Here is a 7,186-nt window from a genome sequence, read left to right on the forward strand (position 1 = left end):
CAAGTTGCTGATTTATAGATTACATGTGCCTATTCAGGATTTCTTATTCTCGGCCTTTATTTATGTTTATTACTCTCTGGGTTGGAAGTACTCACATTACTCCCTGCACCTTGTGTGCAGATTCAGGTGTACCCACTGAGGCTGAGTGAGACTTTTCTCTGCCTAGCATCACGTTTGGGAGTTTCAAGGTAGCTGCATTTGACGTTCGCAGTCCTGATCTTCCTTCTATCTTATTTATTTTGTTTCCGCATTTCTAGAGAACGATATGTAGTAGGTTGATACTCATGCATTAGAGGCTCAGACTTGTGACACCGGATTCTACGGGCTGTGTAGTATTTTATATTTTGGGTTTTCCGTATGTTTGAATCTATTTCGGGATTTCAGCAATTGACTTAGTAATTTAGCTATGTTAATTTATTCATGCACTGTGATTAATTGGTTAAGGTTGTCTAAATGGTCGGGCTTGCCTAGCAGTGTGTTGGGCGTCATCACGACCGGGGTTGGGGTCGTGACAGTTGTGAAAGCTTCTTTATAAGAGAGAGTAATGATTTTTTTCTAGTTTTCGGTGAGACAATAACAACAACAAATATCATAATCATAATAGTAGTTGTACTTACATTATTTCCTCATATTATTATTTTTATTAGGATTTGTTATAATTATTTGAGCATTTTAACATAAAAAATATTACTTGACTCATGTTAGCTGACTTATAAGTTGAGGTTAACAACAATTAAGGAACTGTTATAAAATAAAGACATTAAAGTAAAGAAACCGAAGACAAGTAGAAAGAAAGAGAGATTTATTATTCAACTTCAAATTGATGTACATAATGAACTGAAATCTCCTCTATTTATAGAAGAAAGGAAGCTGATGTGTAAGCTGCTGTGTAAGATGCTTGTAAGCTACTACTGCAAGCTGTTGTGTAAGCTTCTTGTAAGTTGCTTGTAAGTTGCTACCGTACCAGATATAGATAATCTTCTGCCGGGGGTAATATTTATCCATAACGGAGTACCGAAATGATAAGCTTCTTCAGGAAGCTTATTTACAACGGAGTACTAAATGAGCATCCATAATATATATATATATATATATATATAACACTCCCCCTTGAATGTTCTTAAAAGATAATGTGCCTCATTAAAACCTGACTAGGAAAAGCCCCGTGGGAAAAATCCTAGTGAAGGAAAAAGAGTACACATATTTAGTAATACGCATTGCTAGGTGCCTCATTAAAAACCTTACCAGGAAAAATCCAGTGGGAAAAAAACCCGAGCAAGGGAAAAATAGTACAGTGCAGAGACTTGGGTATATCTGGACCAAGGAGTTCATCATTCTCTTCTAGAGGTAAGAACGGATCCTTAATCTGTGTAGGAGAAGAACTATATCTTGCTAGTAAGTTAACAGAAAATGCTATGTCAGGCTTTGTAGCATTAGCAAGATACATTAGTGCACCAATTGCACTGAGATAGAGTACTTCGGGACCAAGGAGTTTCTCATCCTCTTTTGGAGGTCGGAACAAATCCTTATCCACTTCAAGTGATCGAACAACCATTGGTGTACTCAATGGGTGCGCTTTGTCCATGTAAAAGCGTTTTAAGACCCTTGCTATATAGGCAGATTGATGGATAAAGATCTCGTCTGCTAAATGTTCAATTTGCAGACCAAGACAAAGTTTTGTCTTCCTAAGATCTTTCATCTCAAATTCCTTCTTAAGATATTCAATTGCCTTTTGGAGCTCTTCTGGAGTTCCAACAAGATTTATGTCATCAACATAAATAACAAGTATAACAAATTCTAAAGCCATTTTCTTTATGAAAATACATGGACAAATAACATCATTTATGTAACCCTCTTTCAACAAATATTCACTGATACGATTATACCACATGCGCCCAGATTGCTTTAAATCGTACAAAGATCTTTGTAATCTAATTGAGTTTGTAACCTAATTGAGTACATTTCCTGAGATTTTGAATATGATTCAGGCATGTTAAATCATTCGGGGATCTCTATAGAGATTTGATCAAATGTGTCATATAGGTTATGACTCGCATTTAAATGGCATGAATTCTTCAGGTGTATGGACTACTGGTCCGATCCTCATAATATTTCACAGTATTGTGCACTATATTGTATCAAATATATCGTCGACGATCATTTTGTATCGGTTTGCAAGCGACATAACTTGTTGAGATCTCATCACTTTCTTTATTTTCAGGTACCTGAACTTCTTTTGGAGTTTCATGAAATGTTATGTCGTGGGCTCTTCTAGAGCTCATTTCCTCCTCATTATGATCATTTTGATCATTAGATCCTTATAATTTTTCAAGGATTGTTACCTTTGGAAATTGGTCTACCGCGCTTCATGCGAACAGTAAACTCTATCTTCAGGGACTTTAAATTTTAATAGGAGCATTTGCAGCTAAAATATGACATTTGATTTTGGATCGGCAAATGCTTGTGGCATTTCACTTGAATTATCTTCTAAGCGAGGATCATATTAATGATGATTCTATTCATATAGCATATTTTTTAGTTGTTTATTCTATCCCCCAAATATTAGAAAACTAACATATATTCCCAATTTTTTTTGAGAAACGTATCTTTGTGCATTGTGGTATAGAAATTAACCATATACCACATATCAAAAGATAGTAAAAATATTTGGTTTCTGATCCTAAACCAATTGTGAGGGGAGGACTTATTATATATTGTTGGTCTGATGCATACAAGTGTTGTTTATGCAATTTAGAAAATCTTAGACCAACACATGAAGCTTTATTCTCATAAGCAATGGTTTAGCCATTAATAGGATGTATTCAATGCTAAACCAGCATTATCAAGATGAATTGTCTTGATTTCATAATCTGAAAGTTTTGCTCTTAGTTGAGAAAGCAATTTCAAATGCCAACTGCAGGTTGACAATAAACATACATGTAACAATCTTATATATACATGTATAAGTGCTTATCTGAATTCTCAAATAGCTCATTTATAAATGGCAAATGAAAACTTCAAGTTTATCATGGCATGTGCTATCTCTTAGTAAACTTTTGGTTTACTATGGCACAAACTTTCGCATTAGTAAACTTCTGACTTACTGTGGCTACTTTTGTATAAGTAAATTTCTGATTTACTGTAGCAGCTTTTGCATTAGTAAATTCTGATTTACTGTGGCTACTTTTGTATAAGTAAATTTTTGATTTACTGTAGCTGCTTTTGCATTAGTAAACTTCTGGTTTAGTGTGATACATGATGTAGTACAAATTGAAGAATAAGGCGGGTAACTTCTCACATACATATTTACCCCCTATGATTGTGGAAACATGAAGATTTTCAATCGTTTAATCATTTGTAGTCTCAATATGATTGTCATTTGTATTAGTAAACTTCAAGTTTACTACAACATATGCTTTGACCATAATTATATAATATGAATGACATATTTGTATATAAGCTCTTCAAGAGCCTTCATTCATTATCCACAATCTAATATTTATCGGACACTACTAGTGTCATATGTCTTCTAGACAAACAGTTAGCTCTTCACGAGTTATTGTATATTTTGTAATGTCAAATATTGCTCAGAAGTTTCTGGTATCATGAGAGAAAATCATAATCAAATGAATATTATAAAGACAATTCTAAATTTATAAATGTAAGAAATTAAGAATTTTAATATTTTTACCACCAACTTTGTGACAAATATCTATATCAAATCGGTAACAACATAGTCATTATATCCTTCGAGGAAAGATAACTAACCATAACATATTAATATGGTTGTAGTAGAAAATATTCTACAAGAATGCTTTTGCCTTGGAATGATATTTAATAAAATATTCCAAGATATTTTACGTACAACGGGTACGTGCGACAATGATCTTTATGCCACAAAAACAAAATTTATATCCTTTATTATTCTACCTCTTCAGGAGGTGAGCTGTGGTATTTCTTCATTCACTCCAGGGAAAGAAAATGTGCTTCAAAAATAACTTTGAATAGCTTATTATTTTGTTTAAGCACAGAAAAACACAATTTCATAATATTTTCCTGCTTCAGGAGAAAATTTCAAATGTGTTACTTTTTCAGGAGCAAATTTAAAATACGAAATATTGAGTGTATATTCCCTCAAACATATTACCTCTTCTGGAGGTGAATTGTAATATATTCACATCAAAAGCGCGTTCGTATTTACAAGCTTTATTAATATTGTCACATTTACTTCAGGAATGGATTAATATTTATCAAAAGTTCTCATCCTTCAGGGAACAAAACATAATTATTTGAACGTGCATTAATCACACCAAATTGTGTAACGGCTTAGAACCTCTTTTAAGATATTGCTACTTCAGGAGAAAATCGAGGCATGCAAGTAATGTAGATAAATTTTCTCTAACTTATTGACGATAGGCTATAATTATGTATTTTAGCCGATTATTACACTCTAATTTACTGCACTTTAGTTGAGTTTGTGCTTTAGTCGCTAGTGTTTTGCACTAATTGTGTATTTTATGCCTTGAAGTAGTGATTCCGAGCTATATAGATGTTATGGAATGAATTCAAGTAATTTGTAGCTTTGAAGTCTGAGTAAAAGCCCAAGAAATTAAGCCGGGATCGTATTCGGGGATCAACGGATGATAGAGCAACAAAATGAAGAATCGAGTAGGCATATTACGCACTGTCTAGTACAATGTACATAACTTTTTTCTCAGAAGTCCATTCGGGCTCCACAATATATGGTTGGAAAGCTAACGCAAAGGGATACAACTTTCATGTTTTAAGTTTTTCCAAATTCCCAACGAAACAGGGTGAAAAATGCGGTCGAAACCGCGACCGCGGAGCTGAGGCGGGCTGAGGCAGTATACCTTCCATATACCGCGGTTGACCGCAGTAGACCGCGGCCGCGACAGTCCAGACGTGAAATATTGTCTTTTTTCGCGTAGGAGAAGGTATAATTGTTTGGGCCCGACCCTACTTGATATATATACATGAAAAAATGGTATTTTTTGGATTTGGACACACTTTTAACATAATTTAGACCTAAGGAGGCTAAGGAGACCGGAGATTCGACCTAAGGAGTCAAGAACACAATAGGAGCAAGGCGGGGAATTCTTCAACGAGTTTTTCCTTCCTCTTCCTATTTCTCATTGTTGGTTATGATTTTTAGTATTGTAGTTTTACATACTATTATGAATAGTTAAATTGTTATCTAGGGTTTTGATAGAACCTTTTGTAGGATAAATTTTTATTATGTTTGTATATAATTGAGCCGTTGGATTTCTCTACTTGTTCAACTACGTGTTTATTGTTGTTGATTGAATGGCCATCGATTGACTGTGTCTATTTATTATGTGTTGCTTGAGAAAGGATACATATTTAGGTGGTTGTTGAACAACGTCACCCCTAACGTATGTGAGAAATCAATATATTGGGTTTAAAGGCAGGTTTAGAAATAATAAAGCCTTAACGTGGTTATAATGAGCGGTTAGATAAAGCCAACTAGCGTAGTTTGAGAGAATATGTCTAGTAAATTATTGTAGTTGCTCGAGAGAGAATTACGGCACCTAAAGTGCTCACGATCAGTAGAGAATACATTGGCGAAATTGTAGAGAACATAGCTAGAAGGATTCCGACAATTGGGGAAATCATAACTCTAGACCTCCTTAATTTAGTCTCCAACCCTTTGTCTCGTTAGTTGATAATTTTACCTTTTTGTAGTATTTGCTAGTTAATTAGTTAGAAATATAAATCTCAATCTTTATAATTTAGAAAATTATTCAATCTTGTCTTCTTAGTGATATTAAACAGATATAGCTAAGCCTTAGTTCTCTGTGGGATTCGACTCCGGACTTTAAGACCAGATTATATTTGCAGCGACCGCTTATCCTTTTTAGGACTTGAGTTGGGTGTGATCACTTATCTTCAGTTGTAACCGTAGAAAGCCTAAATTATCACTTCTGGTGGCCATAGGCATATACCACTTCTGGTGGTTAACAAAAATTTAGTTACAATGAGATATACGAAACATAACCACTTCTGGTGGTTGTATATTTCTTGCAAATTCTGCTGGAGTATAAGTGGGTCTAACAATGTTATGCCAAAGACGAAGCGAGGAAGGCAGCTACAGAGCAGCAGATAAGGAAGAGATTTAGGCAATTCACTTTATAATCCTTTATTATGATAATTAGGATGAAGAAAATAAATACCAAAATAGGTATTGTATACGTCACATATATCCAAGCAAGCGATGATAAAGATATTAAACCAAATATAAGCAAAAGGCTCAAATTACTTCACACAAATTTGGCCACTCCAGACGTAAATGATATCCACATCTCTACCGCCAAGAAGAAAAGCTCACCACCTCAAGGATGTAATCTGCCTTATGATGCTCAGAATGAACATGATCTACGACGGATGTAAGAGCGTCGCCATACATTGGAGATGAACACTGAAATAGAAATTAAATTTGAAGTAAGTGCTCAAAATGGCAGAGTCTCATGCTGATAACGTGTTATAAAATAAAGACTTTAAAGTAAAGAAATCGAAGACAAGTAGAGAGAAATAGAGATTTATTATTCAACTTCAAATTAATGTACATAATGAACTGAAATCTCCTCTATTTATAGAAGAAAGGAAGCTGATGTGTAAGCTGCTACTGCAAGCTGCTGTGTAAGTTGCTTGTAGGTTACTTGTAAGCTGCTACTGCAAGCTGCTGGTGTAAGCTGTTACTGCAAGCTGTTGTGTAAGCTTCTTGTAAGCTGCTTGTAAGCTGCTACTGTACCAGATATAGATAATCTTCTGTTGGGGGTAATATTTATCCATAACGGAGTGCCGAAATAATAAGCTTCTTGAAGAAGCTTATTTACAACGAAGTACTAAATAAACATCCATAATATATATATATATATATATATATAACACNATATATATATATATATATATATATATATATATATATATATATATATATATATATATATATAAGCGGAATCGAAATACACAACAGATAAACAATATGGGAGGGGAACATGCTGTGGGGGGTATATAATAAATTCCAAATACGAGTCGTCCANATATATATAACAGGAACAACATTTATATTTAAAATATTATCCATCAACAGCTGATTAAAATATCATTCATCAACTACGGCTGCCCTCTACTTAATTAATTCCTC

The sequence above is a fragment of the Nicotiana attenuata genome, chromosome 8 (assembly GCF_001879085.1).
Source record: "Nicotiana attenuata strain UT chromosome 8, NIATTr2, whole genome shotgun sequence".
NCBI lineage: Eukaryota > Viridiplantae > Streptophyta > Magnoliopsida > Solanales > Solanaceae > Nicotiana > Nicotiana attenuata.